Source organism: Salmo trutta, chromosome 30 (assembly GCF_901001165.1).
Source record: "Salmo trutta chromosome 30, fSalTru1.1, whole genome shotgun sequence".
Classification (NCBI taxonomy): Eukaryota; Metazoa; Chordata; class Actinopteri; order Salmoniformes; family Salmonidae; genus Salmo; species Salmo trutta.
This window is the reverse complement of record NC_042986.1, coordinates 7,501,906-7,523,121: the sequence shown is the minus strand read 5'-3', so window position 1 is coordinate 7,523,121 and position 21,216 is coordinate 7,501,906.

Sequence of the window (21,216 nt, the reverse complement as noted above, 5' to 3'; positions counted from 1 at the left end):
GGTGCATTATCGCCACCTACTGTACTGGAGTGTGAGCCAGATACAAGGAGAAACTACATCCTACCTGCCAGCCCATTTTTACGCTTAAAAAATATAAAATATTTGGATCAATATCTAATGACGTTCTACTCGATATACTGTTTAAACTAATTTCCTGTATGCCCTTCTCCCTCATATCAGTCCCCAGCCCCTCTCGTTCCCTATGATACTGCCCACGCTGTAGCAATACATGCTCCACGGTCTCTGTTTCCTGGCAATAATCTCACTTTTCTGTTGGATGCTTTCCTATTACATTTAAGCACTTATTTAACCGGCTGTGTCCCACCATTAATCTTGTGAAAATAGCATCCCCTCTTCTGTCCCTTCCTGCCGTTCTCCCCTCCCCGACTTGCCTCTGTACTTTAAATAAATTAGTATTAATATTTATATTCCACTGCTCCTGCCACCTCTGCACCATCACTGTCCATATCAGGCTTTTTGCCTCTGCATTGCTCATTGAAACTACAACATACCCACTACTAAGTGCTTGTTTAGCCAGTACATCAACTGCCTCATTCCCCTCCACCCCCACATGGCTGTGTCCCAAGTAAATCTTATCTATATACCCATCTGTTTAATCCTGCCATGGGTTTGTAGCACCTCACATAGCAGGTCTTGTCTGCTACGTGAGCTAAAGGACTGGAGACTCATCAACACTGCACATGAATGAGAGCAAATAACTACTCTTTCTGGCTTGACTTCCTCTACCCACTGCAAGGCCAACAGTATGGCCATCAGCTCTGCCGTATATGCAGCCAGATGATCTGTAATACGTTTCCTGACTTCCTCCACCCACTGCAAGGCCAACAGTATGGCCATCAGCTCTGCCGTATATGCAGCCAGATGATCTGTTATACGTTTCCTGACTTCCTCCACCCACTGCAAGGCCAACAGTATGGCCATCAGCTCTGCCGTATATGCAGCCAGATGATCTGTTATACGTTTCCTGACTTCCACCCCACATTCCTGCACTACAAATGCTGACCCAGTATGTCCTGTCCTTGGATCTTTTGAACCATCTGTGTAAATGGCAACAAAATCCTGATACACAGTATCCAGACGTCTATTAAACACATCAGATGGATCAACACCCTCCCTATCTTTCTGTAGTCTCTCCTACAGAAAGGAGAGACTACAGTCTCTCTAGATCTACTACTAGAGGCAGGAGTAGCCATGGTGGATTTACAGGAATAGCTACCGTAGGACAAAACTCCCTTCCTGTCACACCCTGATTTGTTTCACCTGTCCTGTGCTTGTCTCCACCCCCCTCCAGGTGTCGTCATTTTCCTCATTATCCCCCGTGCATTTATACCTGTGTTTTCTGTTTGTCTGTTGCCAGTTTGTCTTATCTTGCCAAGCCTACCAGCGGTTTTCCTGTACCCCTGGTATCCAGGTTTTTGTCTGTCTGTCTGTCTGTCTGTCTGTCTGTCTGTCTGTCTGTCTGTCTGTCTGTCTGTCTGTCTGTCTGTCTGTCTGTCTGTCTGTCTGTCTGTCTGTCTGTCTGTCTGTCTGTCTGTCTGTCTGTCCCATGTGACACTGCCCTGGATTACTGATCTCTGCCTGACCCTGCCTGCCGTTCTGTACCTTTTGGACTCTGTTCTGGATTACTGATCTCTGCCTGCCCTTGACCTGTTGCTTGCCTGCCCCCTGTTGTTGTAATAAACTCTTGTTACTTCGAACTGTCTGCACCTGGTCTTATCCTGAGGTCTGATACTTCCATACAGTCCCATCTCCCTCACCTGGCACCTCATGTCCCAGTAGGTTGACCCAATAATTAATTGCCAGCTGCTGTCTCCTAATCTGCAATGGCATATCCCCCATCTCCACCTGTAGTGCAGCCACTGGGGATGTCCGAAACGCCCCACTACATATTCTGAGTCCTTGTCCCTGTATGACATCTAGCCTTTCCAATGACGTCCGGGCTGCCAAACCATACACTACACTGCCATAGTCTATTACATAAATTATGATCAATGCAACATACATGGTCCTCAATGAGGAACGCCCAGCCCCCCACTCCTTCCCTGTCAGACAGCGCATCACATTTAGCACCTTCTTACACTTTCCCACCACTCTCTCAGTGTGTTCTGCCAAGGTCAGTGTAGTCAAAGTATACCCCAAGGAACCTAAAGACCCCCACCCTGTCCTTTTCCCAACTTCAAGGATACCTCATCTCCCACCTTTCTCCTGGTAAAGAACACAGAGTTTTCTCTACAGATAACCGGAATCCCCACTGTTAGAGCCGATTTGGACATATTTGCATAAAAGACAGAACATTCAGAGCTCCATGTATATTTGTGTAAATATGAATGTATATGATGAAATATTAGGTACGTACCTTTATGATTTATATTTACCTGATTGAGATGTATTCATTTGTTGTTAGTGTAACTTAGTTTTCCCCCCCCCCCTCTTGCCCATTCATTGTACTGCAGTAAGTGTGTTAGGATAAAAGCAGGAAGTTGGGCCTTTGGGGGGAGGAGTCCTTGCTAGACGCGGGAGCGGTATAGTTTTTTGACCATACAGACAGACATACATACATACAGACAGGTCATATTGTGTATTTTCCATATCAAGTAACCTATGTTTTAAGTTGATTGGATATTCATTTTCCTGTTAGATATAAGAAGAATAAACATTTTTGTTGCACCATATCCCTGGATCACATTGAATGTTTGGCTTTTTGGAAACCTTGAGTGTGGACTGTATGCATACCAAACAACCCCGCTTCAGGCTTGGGCAGTGGCTATGGTAAAGAGGAAAGGAAGCCACTACACCCACATTAATGCCAACTGCTCTACCTCATCAATTGCTTTCTGTACCTTCCTGACTATGTATGGCACATTTCTCCCCCTCTTCCATAAGGCCCCATCATCTGCAAATAATGACTTCCCAATATCTGGCTGTACCAGAGAGTAAACATCATTGATCATGATAGAGAACAGAGGACTAATCACACTCCCTTGTGTTATACCGTTATCCACCAGCTAGCTGCCTGAAAAGGTATGTGAACCCTTTGGAATTACCTGGATTTTTGCTAAAATTGGTCTTAATTTCATTTGTTCTTCGTCTAAGTCACAACAATAGACAAACATTGTGTGCTTAAACTAATAACACAAAAAGTATTGTATTATTGTATTTTTCTTGTCTATATTGAATACATAATTTAAACATTCACAGTGTAGGTTGGAAAAACTATGTGAACCCCTAGGTTAATGACTTCTCCAAAAGCTAATTGGAGTCATGAATCAGCTGACCTGGAGTTCAATCAATGATTGGAGATGTTGGTTAGAGCTGCCTTGCCCTATAAAAAGCACTCACAAATTTGTGAGTTTGCTAGTCACAAGAAGCATTGCCTAATGTGAACCATGCCTCAAACAAAAGAGATCGCAGAAGACCTAAGATTAAGAATTGTTGACTCGCATAAAGCTGGAAAGGGTTACAAAAGTATCTCTAAAAGTCTTGATGTACATCAGTCCACAGTAAGACAAATTGTCTATAAATGGAGAACGTTTAAGACTTAGAGAAATCTCTGGAACATGCTAACATCTGTGTTGACGAGTTAACGATACGTAAAACACTAGACAAGAATGGTGTTCATGGGAGGACACCACAGAAGAAGCCACTGCTGTCCCAAAAAACATTGCTGCACGTCTGAAGTTTTCAAAAGTGCACCTGGATGTTCCATAGCGCTATTGGCAAAATATTCCGTGGATAGATGAAACTACAGTTGAGTTGTTTGGAAGGAACACACAACACTAAGTGAGGAGAAAAAAAGCCACAGCACACCAACATCAAAACCTCATCCCAACTGTAAAGTAGAGGTGGAGGGAGCATCATGGTTTGGGGCTGCCTCAGGGCAAGCTGCCTCAGGGCCTGGACAGCTTGCTATCATCGACGGAAAAATGAATTCTGAAGTTTATCAAGACATTTTGCAGGAGAATGTTAGGCTATCTGTCCGCCAATTGAAGCTCAACTGAAGTTGGGTGATGCAACAGGACAACGACCCAAAACAGAAGTAAATCAACAACAGAATGGCTTCAACAGAAGAAAATATGCATTCTGGAGTGACCCAATCAGAGTTCTCTTATCCAGAGTAACTTACAGTAGTGAATGCATACATTTCCTTTCATGCATTTTTTTTTGTACTGGCCCCCCGTGGGAATCAAACCCACAACCCTGGTGTTGCACACACCATGCTGGCGTTGCAAACACCATGCTCTACCAACTGAGCCACAGTGAAGGCCACAGGGAAGGCTCCTCAAGAGAGCAGTTCACACCAGACATCCCAAGAATATTGCTGAAATGAAACAGTTTTGTAAAGAGGAATGGTCCAAAATTCCTCCTGACCATCGTGTAGGTCTGATCCGCAACTACAGAAAATGTTTGGTTGAGGTTATTGCTGCCAAAGGAGGGGTCAACCAGTTATTAAATGCAAGGGTTCACATACTTTTCCCACCCTGCACTGTGAGTGTTTACACGGTGTGTTCAATAAAGACATGAAAACGTATGATTGGTTGTGTGTTATTAGTTTAAGCAGACTGTGTTTGTCTATTGTTGTGACCTCGATGATCAGATCAAATTTTATGACCAATTTATGCAGAAATCCAGGTATTTCCAAAGGATTCACATTATTTTTCTTGCCACTGTACCTCCCCACCCTCACCTGGATAGACCTTCCAAACCAGAAATCCTTTATCCAGTTGAACGTTCTTCCTCCTACCCCCATAATATCAAGCTTGATCAACAACCCCTCCTTCCACATCATATCATACGCCTTCTCCACATAAAAAAAGACAGCTACAAGTCTCCTTGTTCACCTGAGCCTTCCTGACCTCTGCTTCTAAGCAGAGCACTGGGTCCATAGTTCCCCTACCCTTCCTGAACCCACTCTGATGTGGTGATACTAGCCCTCTGCTCTCCAGAAAGTAAGTTATCCTCTCCGTAATCATACGTTCCATAATCTTACATATAAGTGATGTTAAAGCAATTGGCCGATAGCTTGTTGTCCTCGTTGGGTCCTTTACTGGCTTCTGGATTGGTACCACTACTGCCTCCTTCCAAATGCCTGGTAGTCTCCCCTCCTCCCACACTGTTGTACAACACCAATACTTTATCCAGTGCCTCATCATTAAGATGAGGCCAACATAACATAACACACCTCATCTTTCCAAGGTGAAGTTAACCCAGCCTTACCTATTTCCCTTTTCACCTCTGCCATGGTAAATGGTGTATTCAATGAATAATTTACTTCCTCCCTCCTATCCAGCTCTCCAGGATAATCCTCTCTCGTTCTCCTTCTCCCCCTCTGCCCCTCCTCTGACAAATTTGCCCGAGCTATGCACTTGGACAAATGCTTAGGCCATCATCTCTGCCTTCTCCTCATCTGTTACTACCACATCCTTCCCACTCGTCAACACTGGATAATCCCACTCCCTTCTGACCCCACCCATCCTCTTAATCATCCCCCATACTTCTCCTACAGGTGTCGCCCTTCAATGTTGTCATAGACCCGATGCCAACTTTGACCTCTTTGCCTGACGAATAGTTCTCCTCACCAGGGCCTGTTTATACCGAATCAGATGTTGGAAGTTACGCGTCCTTGTCAGTACTCTAAATGCCGTGTTCCTACTCCTCACCATTGCCCCACACACATCCGTCCACCATGGGACTGCTTCCCTCCTCCCTGAACTCTTAGGTATAGTCTCAGTAGCTGCCCCCACCAACGCTGTTCTCACCCAGTTATTCATACTATCCACATCCTCTCTCATATCCACCCAAGCCATCACCTGCTCACTCAGATCCTGAAACCGATCCCACTTTGCCCTTCCAAACACCTACCTGCCTCCTTGACCCATTGACACCTCCTCCTCCCTCTGGCCTACTGTGCATACTATGGGGTAATGATCACTCCCTACTGTCGACTCCTCCCATACCTCCCACTCATAGATTCCTGCCATCGCACTAGATACCAGAGTGAGTTCCGAGGCAGAATCTTTCCCTGTGTCTACATCAATCCTGGTCCCTTGGCCATCATTCAGGCACACCATATCTTTCATTAATATCAGATTGTCCATCACTTGGCCAATACCATCCATTTGTTTCCCCCCCCCAGAGCATATTGTGGGCATTGAAATCTCCACATCACATTACCGTACTTCTATCCTGGCCCTCCACCCTCTCCAGCACTTCCAGGTCCAATATCTGACAGGGATTATAGTAGTTCACTACCACTAGAATCCCTCCTCTCAACCACACCTCCACATATTCCTGTTCAATACCTTTGCCTAGCACCCTATAGGGAAGTTCTTGCATTATGAAGGTCGCACCCCACCTCCCCACATATTCCTGTATGATAAACTCCACAGTCGGTTTGAGTCCTGTTTCCTACACACAAATCACTTCAGCCTTAGCTGGCATATCTACAATGAACTGCTTGAATTCCTGCCCATTAGCCAACAGGCTTCAAACATTCCATTGTAGTACTACCATCATAACTAAGATCCAGTAATACATGACTCCACCCTCGGCTGATTGAGGTCATCTCAAACCTCTTCCCATGTCAACCCTGTCATATTCAGATGTCTCCCAGCAGCTTTCACTATTAGCTGAATCCTCTCCGTTTCAGACTCTACTTTAGCAGTGCTATTGATAGCTCCAGCTTTCTCTTATCAATGTATACCATATCGCCGCCCACCTGCCCCGCAATCCCTCGGTCTAGATGCTCCTACACATCTCTCCCTTGAACCTCTATCTACCTGGACCAGCCTCACTGCCTCAGCATATGACACCCTTCTCTCCACTCTTACTTGTTGCACCTCCACTGCCTGCTTCATTGCCTCACACCCACTATATGCCACACTATGAGCACCCCCACAGCTGCAGCACTTTGGTTGTACACCATCCCCACATTTCCCATACTCATGCTCCCCTCCACATCTTGCACACCTCTTTTTCTGTTTACAGGCTGTTGCCACATGCCAAAACCTCTGGCAGTTATAACATCTTAAAGGCGTTGGTACATAAGTCCTCACATAATAACTCATATATCCTATGGTTACTTTATTTGTCAGTACCCGGTCCTTGAAGTGTAACAGAATAGACGTGCTATCTACCCTAACTCCACCCCTTGTTGCTTGCAATCTTTGAACATCCACTAGAACACCTCCTCTCAAATTGTTGCTTACCTCTTTACGGCTGACACTCACAGGCCCTCCTGTTATCACCCCTTTAATCCACTGCTTCCCTGCTTTTTTAAAATGTATTTTATTTCACCTTTATTTAATCAGGTAGGCTAGCTGAGAACAAGTTCTCATTTACAACTGCGACCTGGCCAAGATAAAGCAAAGCAGTTTGACACATACAACAACACAGAGTTACACATGGAATAAACAAACATACAGTAGAGAAAAAAAGTCTATATACAGAGTGTGCAAATGAGGTAAGACAATAAATAGGCCATAGTGGCGAGGTAATTACGATATAGCAATTAAACACTGGAGTGATAGATGTGCAGAAGATGAATGTGCAAGTAGAGATACTGGGGTGCAAAGGAGCAAAATAAATAAATAAATACAGTATGGGGATGAGGTAGTTGGATGGGCTATTTGCAGATGGGCTATGTACAGGTGCAATGATCTGTGCTTGAAATTAGTGATAGAGATATGAGCCCCCAGCTTCAGTGATTTTTGCAGTTCGTTCCAGTCATTGGCAGCAGAGAACTGGAAGGAAAGGCAACCTAAGCAGGAATTGGCTTTGGGGGTGACCAGTGAAATATACCTGCTGGAGTGCGTTCTGCGGGTGGGTGCTGCTATGGTGACCAGTGAACTGAGATAAGGCAGGGCTTTACTTAGCAAAGACTTGTAGATGACCTGGAGCCAGTGGGTTTGGCGACGACTATGAAGTGAGGGCCAGCCAACGAGAGCGTACAGGTCGCAGTGGTGGGTAGTGTATGGGGCTTTGGTGACAAAACGGATGGCACTGTGATAGACTGCATCCAATTCGTTGAGTAGATTGTTAGAGGCTATTTTGTAAATGACATCGCCGAAGTCGAGGATCGGTAGAATAGTCACTTTTACGAGGGTATGTTTGGCAGCATGAGTGAAGGATGCTTTGTTGCGAAATAGGAAGCCAATTCTAGATTTAATTTTGGATTGGAGATGCTTAATGTGGGTCTGGAAGGAGAGTTTACAGTCTAACCAGACACCTAGGTATTTGTAGTTATCCACATATTCTAAGTCAGAACCGTCCAGAGTAATGATGCTGGACAGTCGGGCAGGTGCGGGCAGCGATCGGTTGAAGAGCATGCATTTAGTTTTACTTGCATTTATCCCTGTGGCACCCCCATATAGACTGCCAGAGAGGTCCGGACAACAGGCCCTCCAATTTGACACACTGAACTCTATCAGAGAAGTAGTTGGTGAACCAGGCGAGGCAATCATTTGAGAAACCAAGGCTGTTGAGTCTGTCGATAAGAATGCGGTGATTGACAGAGTTGAAAGCCTTGGCCAGGTCGATGAATACGGCTGCACAGTATTGTCTCTTATCGATGGTAGTTATGATATCGTTTAGGACCTTGAGCGTGGCTGAAGTACACCCATGACCAGCTCGGAAACCAGATTGCATAGCGGAGAAGGTACGGTGGGATTCGAAATGGTCGGTGATCTGTTTGCTAACTTGGCTTTCAAAGACTTTAGAAAGGCAGGGTAGGATAGATATAGGCCTGTAGCAGTTTGGGTCTAGAGTGCCTCCCCCTTTGAAGAGGGCTTTCCAATCTTTGGGGATCTCAGACGATACTAAAGAGAGATTGAACAGGCTAGTAATAGGGGTTGCAACAATTTTGGCAGATCATTTTAGAAAGAGAGGGTCCAGATTGTCTAGCCCAGCTGATTTGTAGGGGGTCCAGATTTTGCAGCTCTTTCAGAACATCAGCTATCTGGATTTGGGTGAAGGAGAAATGGGGGATGCTTGGGCGAGTTGCTGTGGGGGGTGCAGGGCAGTTGACCGTGGTAGGGGTAGCCAGGTGGAAAGCATGGCCAGCCATAGAAAAATGCTTATTGAAATTCTCAATTATCGTGGATTTATCGGTGGTGACAGTGTTCCTGGCCTCAGTGCAGTGGGCAGCTGGGAGGAGGTGCTCTTATTCTCCATGGACTTTACAGTGTCCCAGAACTTTTTGGAGTTTGTGCTACTGGATGCAAATTTCTGTTTGAAAAAGCTAGCCTTTGCTTTCCTAACTGCCTGTGTATATTGGTTCCTAACTTCCCTGAAAAGTTCTTATTTAAGATGGTGAGGAAGGCACTTTTAAAGAATAACCAGGCATCCTCTACTGACGGGATGAGGTCAATATCCTTCCAGGATACCCGGGCCAGGTCGATTAGAAAGGCCTGCTCGCTGAAGTGTTTTAGGGAGCGTTTAACAGTGATGAGGGTGGTTGTTTGACCACAGCCCCATAGTGGATGCAGGCAATGAGGCAGTGATCGCTGAGATCTTGGTTGAAGACAGCAGAGGTGTATTTGGAGGGCAGGTTGGTTAGGATGATATCTATGAGTGTGCCCGTGTTTACAGATTTGGGGTTGTACCTGGTAGGTTCATTGATAATTTGTGTGAGATTGAGGACATCAAGCTTAGATTGTAGGATGGCCGGGTTGTTAAGCATGTCCCAGTTTAGGTCTCCTAGCAGCACGAGCTCTGAAGATAGATGGGGGCAATCAATTCACATATGGTGTCCAGGGCACAGCTGGGGGCAGAGGGTGGCCTATAGCAAGTGGCAACGGTGAGAGACTTGTTTCTGGAAAGGTGGATTTTTAGAAGTAGAAGCTCGAATTGTTTGGGCACAGATATGGATAGTGAGCCTGCAGAGTTCTGTCAATCTCTGCAGTAGATTGCCACTCCTCCCCCTTTGGCAGTTCTATCTTGTCGGAAAATGTTATAGTTAGGGATGGACATTTCAGGGCTTGATCAGTCCAGCTGCTCCACACCACCTTACACTTCCCTATTTGCTTCACTCTGAGAGCTTTTTCCCTCTGCGCCATGTCCTTACAGAACACCAACAAGCTCCCATCTCTTAACACTTTAGCATTGGCAACTACCCCAATCAACTCTTTTATCACAGCACTCAACCTTAACGGACTCATCACCCCAACTGCTCCATCCTCCCTAAACTTCAGAATCACTTTATGCTCCTCCTCACCTTCATGCTCTTTTCACGGATGAAATCAGTGACCGGAGCCAGATTACATCAGCTGGAAGGAGTGGGATGGAAGATGGCGGAAACTGAGGTTTTGTTTAAAACTGCTAATGTGTCGAGGGAAGCTAACAGTACAGAAAGTGAGAATGAGTGGGTTACAGTGGCGAATAAAAAGGGAAACGAGAAGTAAAGATATGTTGGAAAATAGGAAACCTGTCATGTGTGCTCCCTCTCCGGCCTCTAGGTCACCAGGCTGCTTGTTATGGTGCCAGGTGACTGTCACCATCGTTACACACATCTGCGCATAATGACACTCACCTGGACTCCATCACCTCCTTGATTACCTGCCCTATATATGTCACTCCCTTTGGTTCCTTCCCCAGGCGTCATTGTTTCTGTTTCATGTCTGTGCATTGTTCGTTTTTCTTGTTTTGTATTATGTTTTCATTTATTTATTAAATGATTCACTCCTGAACTTGCTTCCCGACTCCCAGCGCACATGTTACAATACACCTAGACTTGTTTTTGTTCGTAGTAAGGGTTTTGGATCAATGATACTTGGGAAATCCATTTAACGTCTCCAGGAAAATCTGGAAAGTGTTGGAAGAAAGTGTGGAGAGTCACAAGAAGTGGCTTAACATTTTTTTTTTTAAATGTGTCTGCAGAGCTGAAGAAGCTTGTGTTAAGGCTCAAAAGATAACAGAGTGGAATGTTTCCTGCATGGATTTTCGTAGCAGGGCGCCTATCAAGGGGGTTATTTCTCGGGTGGTGCAAGAAAAAGGCAGAGGATATAACTGAAGACATCGATGGAGTGGTTGGTTCACGTCAATTGACTTGTATGGTGGACAGAGAAAAGAAGTTCACTTCATCCATGCTACAATTATTGGATGAAGAGTCTCTCCCGTCTCATATAAAGTTAAGATTCATGAGATACCCTGTAAGAGATTTTGCGCACAAGTCAATCAAATGTATTTATAAAGCCCTTCTTACATCAGCTGATGTCATAAAGTGCTGTACAGAAACCCAGCCTAAAACCCCAAACAGTAAGCAAAGCAGGTGTAGAAGCACGGTGGCTAGGAAAAACTCCCTAGAAAGGCCAGAACCTAGGAAGAAACCTAGAGGGGAACCAGGCTATGAGAGGTGGCCAGCCCTCTTCAGGCTGTGCCGGGTGGAGATTACAACAGAACATGGCCAATATGTTCAAATGTTCATAGATGACCTGCAGGGTCAAATAATAATAACAGTGGTTGTCGAGGGTGCAACAGGTCAGAACCTCAGGATTAAATGTCAGTTGGCTTTTCATAGCCGATCATTCAGAGTATCTCTAGAGTTGAAAACAGCTGGTCTGGGACAGGTAGCATGTCCGGTGAACAGGTCAGGATTCCATAGCCGCAGGCAGAACAGTTGAAACTGGAGCAGCAGCACAACCAGATGGACTGGGGACAGCAAGGAGTCATCAGGCCAGGTAGTCCTTAGGCATGGTCCTAGGGCTCAGGTCCTCCGAGTGAGAGAAAGAAAGAGAGAAAGAGAGAGAGAAAAAGAGGGACAGAATTAGAAAAAGCATACTTAAATTCACACATGACACCGGATAAGACAGGAGAAGTACTCCAGATATAACAGACTGACCCTAGCCCCCGGACACAAACAATTGCAGCATAAATACTGGAGGCTGAGACAGGAGGGGTCGGGATAGACTGTGACCCCGTCCGACAATACCCCCGGACAGGACCAAACAGGCAGGATATAACCCCACCCACTTTGCCAAAGCACAGTCCCCACACCACTAGAGGGATATCTTCAACAACCAACTTACAGTCCTGAGACAAGACCGAGTATAGCCGACGAAGATCTCCCCCATGGCACAACCCAAGCGGGGGCGCCAACCCGGACAGGAAGATCACGTCAGTGACTCAACCCACTCAAGTGACACACCCCTCCTAGGGACGGCATGGAAGAGCACCAGTAAGCCAGTGACTCAGCCCCTGTAATAGGGTTTGAGGCAGAGAATACCAGTGGAGAGAGGGGAACCGGCCAGTCAGAGGCAGCAAGGGCGGTTCCTTGCTCCAGTGCCTTTCCGTTCACCTTTACACTCCTGGGCCAGACTACACTCAATCATAGGACCTACTGAGGAGATGAGTCTTCAGTGAAGACTTAAAGGTCAAGACCGAGTCTGTGTCTCTCACATGGATAGGCAGACCATTCCATAAAAATGGAGCTCTATAGGAGAAAGCCCTGCCTCCAGCTGTTTGCTTAGAAATTCTAGGGACAGTAAGGAGGTCTGCGTCTTGTGACCGTAGCGTACGTGTAGGTATGTACGGCAGGACCAAATCGGAAAGATAGGTAGGAGCAAGCCCATGTAATGCTCTGCAGATTAGCAGTAAAACCTTGAAATCAGCCCTTGCCTTAACAGGAAGCCAGTGTAGAGAGCCTAGCACTGGAGTAATATGATCAAATGTTTTGGTTCTAGTCAAGATTCTAGCAGCCATGTTTAGCACTAACTGAAGTTTACTTAGTGCTTTATCCGGGTAGCCGGAAAGTAGAGCATGGCAGTAGTCTAACCTAGAAGTGACAAAAGCATGGATTCATTTTCTGCATCATTTTTAGACAACGTTTCTGATTTTTACAATGTTACGTAGATGGGAAAAAAGCTGTCCTTGAAATAGTCTTGATATGTTCGTCAAAAGAGAGATCAGGGTCCAGAGTAACGCTGAGGTCCTTCACAGTTTTATTTGAGATGACTGTACAACCATCAAGATGAATTGTCCGATTCAACAGAAGATCTCTTTGTTTCTCGGGACCTAGAACAAGCATCTCTGTTTTGTCCGAGTTTAAAAATAGACAATTTGCCGCCATCCACTTCCTTATGTCTGAAATACAGACTTGCAGGGAGGGCAATTTTGGGGCTTCACCGAAATGTACAGCTGTGTGTCATCCGCATAGCAGTGAAAGTTAACATTATGTTTCCGAATGACATCACCAAGAGGCAAAATATATAGTGAAAACAATAGTGGTCCTAAAATGGAGCCTTGAGGAACACCGAAATCTACAGTTGATTTGTCAGAGGACAAAACATCCACAGAGACAAACTGATATCTTTCCGACAGATAAGATCTAAACCAGGCCAGAACTTGTCCGTGTAGACCAATTTGGGTTTCCAATCTCTCCAAAAGAATGTGGTGATCGATGGTATCAAAAGCAACACTAAGGTCTAGGAGCACGAGGACAGATGCAGAGCCTCGGTCTGACTTCATTAAAAGGTCATTTACCACGTTCACAAGTGCAGTCTCAGTGCTATGATGGGGTCTAAAACCAGACTGAAGCGTTTCTTATACATTGTTGGTCTTCAGGAAGGCAGTGAGTTGCTGCACAACAGCTTTTTCAAAACATGTTGAGAGGAATGGGAGATTCGATATTGGCCGATAGTTTTTTTATATTGTCTGGGTCAAGGTTTGGCTTTTTCAAGAGAGGCTTTATTACTGCCACTTTTAGTGAGTTTCGTACACATCCGGTGGATAGAGACGTTTATTATGTTCAACATAGGAGGGCCAACCACAGGAAGCAGCTCTTTCAGTAGTTTAGTTGGAATAGCGTACAGTATACAGCTTAAAGTTTGAGGCCATGGTTATTTTCATCAATGTGTCAAGAGATATAGTACTAAAAAACTTGAGCGTCTCCCTTGATCCTAGGTCCTGGCAGAGTTGTGCAGATTCAGGAAAACTGAGCTTTGGAGGAATACACGGATTTAAAGAGGAGTCCGTAATTTGCTTTCTAATGACCATTATCTTTTCCTCAAAGAATATCATGAATGTATCCCTGCTGAAGTGAAAGCCATCCTCTCTTGTGAAATGCTGCTTTTAAGTTAGCTTTGCGACAGTATAAAAATACATTTTGGATTGTTCTTATTTTCCCCAATTAAGTTGGAAAAATAGGATGATCGAGCAGCAGTGAGGGCTCTTCGATACTGCACGGTACTGTCTTTCCAAGCTAGTCGGAAGACTTCCAGTTTGGTGTAGCGCCATTTCCGTTCTAATTCTCTGGAAGCTTGCTTCAGAGCTCTGGGATTTTCTGTATACCAGGGAGCTAGTTTCTTATGACAAATGTTTATTGTTTTTAGGGGTGCGACTGCATCTAGGATATTGCGCAAGGTTAAATTGAGTTCCTCAGTTAGGTGATTAACTGATTTTTGTACTCTGACGTCCTTGGGTAGGTGGAGGGAGTCTGGAAGGGCATCTAGGAATCTTTGGATTGTCCGAGAATTTATAGCACAACTTTTGATGATCGTTGGTTGGGGTCTGAGTAGATTATTTGTTGCGATTGCAAATGTAATAAAATGGTGGTCCGATAGTCCAGGATTATAAGGAAAAACATTAAGATCCACAACATTTATTCCACGGGACAAAACTAGGTCCAGAGTATGACTGTGGCAGGGAATAGGTCCGGAGACATGTTGGACAAAACCCACTGAGTCGATGATGGCTCCGAAAGCCTTTTGGAGGGAGTCTGTGGACTTTTCCATGTGAATATTAAAGTCACCAAAAATTTGAATATTATCTGCCATGACTACAAAGTCCAATAGGAATTCAGGGAACTCAGTGAGGAACGCTGTATATGGCCCAGGAGTCCTGTAAACAGTAGCTATAAAAAGTGATTGAGTAGGCTGCATAAATTTCATGACTAGAAGCTCAAAAGATGAAAACGTTTTTTTTTTCTGTTAAATTGAAATTTGCTATCATAAATGTTATGAACACCTCCGCCAAGTCTAGTGACCATATGCGCAGGGGATATGGTCACTAGTGTAACCTGGAGGTGAGGCCTCATTTAACACAGTAAATTCATCAGGCTTAAGCCATGTTTCAGTCAGGCCAATCACATCAAGATCAAGATTATGATCAGTTCATTGACTATAACTGCCTTGGAAGTGAGGGATCTAACATTAAGTATCCCTATTTTGAGATGTGAGGTATCACAATCTCTTTCAATAATGGCAGAAATGGAGGAGGTCTTTATTCCAGTGAGATTGCTAAGGCAAACACCGCCATGTTTAGTTTTGCCCAACCTAGGTCAAGGCACAGACACGGTCTCAATGGGGAAAACTGAGCTGACTACACTGACTATGCTAGTGGCAGACTCCACTAAGCTGGCAGGCTGGCTAACAGCCTGCTGCCTGGCCTGCACCCTATCTCATTGTGGAGCTAGGGGAGTTAGAGCCCTGTCTATGTTCGTAGATAAGATGAGAGCACCCCTCCAGCTAGGATGGAGTCCGTCACTCCTCAACAGGCCAGGCTTGGTCCTGTTTGTGGATGAGTCCCAGAAAAAGGGACAATTATCTACAAATTCTATATTTTTTGGAGGGGCAGAAAACAGTTTTCAACCAGTGATTGAGTTGTGAGATTCTGCTGTAGAGCTCATCACTCCCCCTAACTGGGAGGAGGCCAGAAACAATTTCTCAGTGCCGACATCTTTCTAGCTGATTTACACGCTGAAGCTATGTTGCGCTTGGTGACCTTTGACTCTTTCATCCTAACATCGTTGGTGCCGACGTGGATAACAATATCCCTGTACTCTCTACACTCGACACTTTTAGCTTTAGCCAGCACCATCTTCAGATTAGCCTTAACGTTGGTAGCCCTGCCCGCTGGTAAACAGTGTATGATCGCTGGATGATTTGTTTTAAGTCTAATACTGCGGGTAATGGAGTCGCCAATGACTTGGGTTTTCAATTTGTCAGAGCTAATGGTGGGAGGCTTCGTCTCAGACCCCGTAACGGGGAGGAGTAGAGTCCAGAGAAGGCTCGGCCTGTGACTCCGACTCGCTGCTTAATGGGGAGAACCGGTTGAAAGTTTTTGTCTGCTGAATGAGCGACACCGGTTGAGCATTCCTACAGCGTTTCCCTCCAGAAGCCATGAGAAAGTTGTCCGGTTGCGGGGACTGTGCGAGGGGATTTATACTACTATCTGTACTCACTGGTGGCACAGGCGCTGTTTCATACTTTCCTACACTTAAATTACCCTTGCCTAACGATTGCGCCTGAAGCTGGGCTTGCAGCACAGCTATCCTCGCCATAAGGCGATCGTTCTCCTGTATATTATGAGCACAACGACTGCAATTAGAAGGCATCATGTTAATGTTACTACTTAGCTTCGGCTGATGGAGGTCCTGACGAACCACATCCAGATAAAGCGTCCGGGGCGAAAAAAAAATGAATGAAAAAAGTTGAGCGAGGGAAAAAATAAAAATATAAACGGTAATTAAAAAGTAAAAACCGTAAAGTTGGCATGTAGCAAAGTAAGGTTAGCAACAAACCGCACAGCAGCACGTAAACAAGTCTAGAAGTACAGCACAAGCGGAGAAGAAGTCTAAGAGAAATTGGAATCTTTGTGAATGCCGCTGAACCTTTTTTGGGTCTTGGCGGAGGCGGTGAAAGAAATTCTGTCAGTGAATGTACCCCCATCACAGGACCCTGAGCCTGTGTAGGGATGTCTTTTGGAGTGGACTGTGAATGAATGTTTTATTTTGTTAGTTGATGTGCTTTATTTTCTATCGTCGTTTTCCTATACAGCTGGTGGCGGTAATGCACCATTAACATTGGATGCCAATCGCCGTTAAAACCCATCGAAGAAGAATGCTCCCCTCGCGTCTTATCTTGCCCTTCCTCGGCACTTTCCACCTCCGAACTTCTGCTAGCGTTGGAAACTGTTGCTATCTTCAAACGTCCTTTTCTGCCTCCATAGACCTCTCGCTCCCCTTCAAACCCCTACTCTCCCGCTTTATTTTTCTTACTCCCTCCTTTATTTGTACCACTATGCTCCATAATTGCTTCACTTTTTTTCTCCATCACTATCCCCTACCATCTCTGACCCAGTCTCATCCCAGCCGTGCCGAAACGCCGCCACACAAAGTGAAGTTTGATTGTTTATCAAAGATTGATCGCTAGCAACAGCTTTCACCCTCTCCCTCAAGCTCAGACGCGAAGCCTGCACTGCGCCAACCGAGCAGGAATCCAGCTTTTGTCAAATTAACATTAAAAGTAGAAACATTTTGCATTTTAGCTAACCCTAACGCTTTTTCTAACCTTAAACTGATTATCCTAACCTGCTATGAAAATTAAAGTCTGACGTTAATTAGACAAGAATAGGATTCCTCCTAGCCATGTGGGATTGGAGTAGCTACAGCTGGAATAATAATAATAATAATAATAATAATAATAATAATTTGGGGTATGCTTGTATTTTTCCTGTTACGCAAAAGTGTGTACTGGAAATTTGTTTTGCATATCCCACTTCCCCATTGTACAGAGCCCCTACAGCAATTAGGGTTAAGTACAGCGCCACTGGAACAATTAAGCAATAAGGCACGAGGGGGTGTGGTATATAGCCAATATACCATGGCTAAGGGATGTTCTTATGCACGACGCATCGCGGAGTGCCTGGACACAGCCCTTAGCCGTGGTACTGTATATTGGCCATATACCACAAATCCCCAAGGTGCCTTACCAACGTAATTAGAGCAGTAAAAATACGTTTTGTCATACCCGTGGTGTACAGTCTGATATATCACGGCTGTTGGCCAAACAGCACTCGAACCAACCAGTTTATAATTTGGGTTAAGTGTCTTGCTCATGGACACAGTGACCCTTTTTTTCTACCTTGTTGGCTCAGGTATTAAGTACCACAGTATGAGTCATAATACTCATTAAACCTAGCGGTAAAACCCAGAAATGGTTCCAATAATTTTTCCATCATTAATTTTTCCATAGGGGATTTTAGAACTACTTCTTAAGGCCTGTGTTGTGTAGTCTTACCCTGGCTTGGCGTGCAAATCTCTCTCGGACTATCACGTTGCAGGTAAGACCAAAATGCAGACGGTGTTGAAGTAACAATGCTTATTACAGCAACAGGGGCAGGCAAACGACAGGTCAAGGCAGGCAGAGGTTGAAAATCCAGAGATAGTGGGGCAAAGGTACAGGACGGCAGGCAGGCTCAGGCAGAGGTCGGAAATCCAGAGTAGGGGCAAAGGTACAGGACATCAGGCAGGGTCAGGGGCAGGCAGAGAGGTCAGGCAGGCAGAGAGGTCAGGCAGGCAGAGAGGTCAGGCAGGGTCAAGGCAGGCGGGTTCAGAGTCAAGGCAGGCGGGTTCAGAGTCAGGACAGGCAAGGTTCAAAACCAGGAGGTTGAGAAAAAGAGAGACAGTGGGAAAAGCAGGAGCTGAGACAAACCACTGGTTGACTTGACAAACAAGACGATCTTGCAACAGACAAACATAGAACACAGGTATAAGTACCCAGGGGAAGATGGGCAACACCTGGAGGGGGTGGAGACAAGCACAAGGACAGGTGAAATAGATCAGGGCGTTACACGGACGAGGTAACTTTTATCAATATATTCACCTGTAATTACCCCACAAAAATGACATGCTAATTAGCCACTCATGTGGCTGTGATACTCGCAAGCTTTGACGTAATCACTCAAGGCAGAGGGTGGGAAAAATCTCCACATTTCTCCATGCAAACTCTCATCGACAAGTAGATATTATAGCCTTTTTATTTTATCGTGTAAATAATTTATATCTTTTATTTCTTGTGTGTATTCTTGTTTAGCATTTTTCAAATTATCTAGCTAGTTACCGTAGCATTTTTTTATTATTCTATTTTTTTAAATTACACTGGCCTTTGTCGCTAACAAGCTAACTTCAGGTCTCGCCATCGATCAGAAGCAAGGATGGTTCTGTGCTATGTACCGATTTGTAATCAGTATTCCGATAAGCACACATGCATTTGATCATTTTCTGGCCTCTGTAAGTGACAGGCGTTGCTGGAGCTGTGTGATAAGATAAGCCCTTTGCTAGTTGCTAACAAGCTATTTTGGTTAGGCCAAAGATCTGTGGTTAGCTAGATGCTTTTAAAAATTAGCTAGATAACCACCGACAGTAGTTACATGTACAATGCATGCTACCTTTCTTACAAGTAAAGGAAAACCACCATAGGCTAGCATAATGACTTGTGACCTTTGTGACCTAGCCAGCTAGTTAACGTTAGCTCACGGTTTGTAGTCATACTTTTTCACGTGGTGACATGCTAGCTAACATTAGCCTACCAGGGCAGGGATATAGCTACCTAAATTTCACCTGGTGGGCTAGCTGGTTAGCCACCTTGTTTGGCTAGTTGGCTAGATTAGTTAACGGTAGCTAGCTAACATTGCACCGTATCTCACCGTGGTGTAGTCAGACTTTCCCGACAGGCGATAATTGACATCCACGTCTTCGGCGCCCGGGGAACAGTGGGTTAACTGCCTTGCTCAGGGGCGGAACGAGAGATTTTTACCTTATCAGTTCGAGGATTCGATTCAGCAACCTGACTTGTGGGCTCAATGTTTTCCCATACAAAACAAGGTTTTGTTTCACGAGTGCATCTGTTGCACATGACTAATCAAATGACCTGTGAAGTTAGTTCTACATGTCAGCAGGGATGGAAATGAAGCTATCTCAAGGCTAGTACTTTTCAGACTGGGCTAGTAGACAATGTGCCAAACTAGCCTGACACAGCAGTAAAATTTTGCCTTTACCAACATTGCATGCCACAGATTTAGGACCTGAATGTTCCCTGGGCTAGTAGAAATAGTGGTCTGCTGTGCACAAAATCCTTATGCTCCATCCCTGCATGTCGGTCCCTTTCAAACGATCCCCTTATCAGTGTTGGTTCTCAGTGACCTGAAGTCTGACCGTTTTTACTTTCCTCTTGAGAATTAGAATCAGAAGTACAATCGTATAGCTAATTTCAATACTTCACCTCTTCGGGCAAATAGTACCTTAGACTGTCCTGATCATCTAGTTGAGCATTCCAGATAATTCCTCCATCCCAGCAGAAATGTCTCATTCACAGCTGTGGAGGACCCTCATAGGAGGAAGGGGAGGACCATCCTTAGTGAAGTTCATACAAATTGAAATAGTGGAAAATTAAAAAAGTGATCCTTCTCAGATAAAACTATACTAAATATATTCACGTCACCAAATAATTGAAAACATACTGTTTTGCAATGAAGGTCTACAGTAGCCTCAACAGCACTCTCTATGGTGGCACCATGGTGTAGCTGGAGGATAGATCGTTTCCGTCGTCCTCTGGGTACATTGACTCTGGGTTCAAAACCTTCATTGCAAAACCTCACCCCCTTCTGGAGGATGTCTATCAAAGCTCTTGCAGCATGAACTGACATGTTGTCCACCCAATCAAAGGATCAGAGAATGAATCTAGTACCGAAAGCATAAGATACAGTGCAGCTAGTAGTTGACTCAGAGAGAGAAAGACAATAGATTAACAGTTTTGAACAAATGTATTTATTTAAAAATGAAGGAGAAGCAAGAGAGAGAGCTAGCTATATTTTGTTGTATTTTTTTCACTTTCACTTAGCTAGTGAATGCAGCTAGCCAGTTTAGCCTACTCAAACACCCTGCTCAAACAGAGAGGTATGCTATATTAGCTAGCTGCATTCGCTGCTAGAGGGATTCTATGTTAGCTAGACATGGTAAGCTTTTGGTTTTATTAATATGTTGCCACGTGGGCCCGACGCTGTAACTGCTAAACTACTTGCTGACTGTACACGGTATTGCATGATTGTAGCATGTTTACTAACGCGTTAGTTATCGTAGCTATGTTGACTAGCTATGACGTTAGCTAACATGGTGACATTAACAATGTAAGCTGTGTGTAGTGGTTAGTGTTTATGATATGAAGTTTTGGCTTGGAAAGGTTTTTTCGCCTGGTCACAGGCAGCTGATGTGTTGTGCAGTGAAGTCCACAAGCAAAGGTAAAAGGTGAGAGGAGGAGAGCACGTAGATGCAAGAAGCAATTCTACAATGACCAAAATGATCATGCTGTTTGTATGTGGCTGCTATGAAAGTGAACTGTTTGCATGTGATCAGGGCTGTATTCATTCTAACAATTCTGTTGAAAAACTTTTCTTAAACGGAAGCAAACCGCACAAAACGGGCATAAA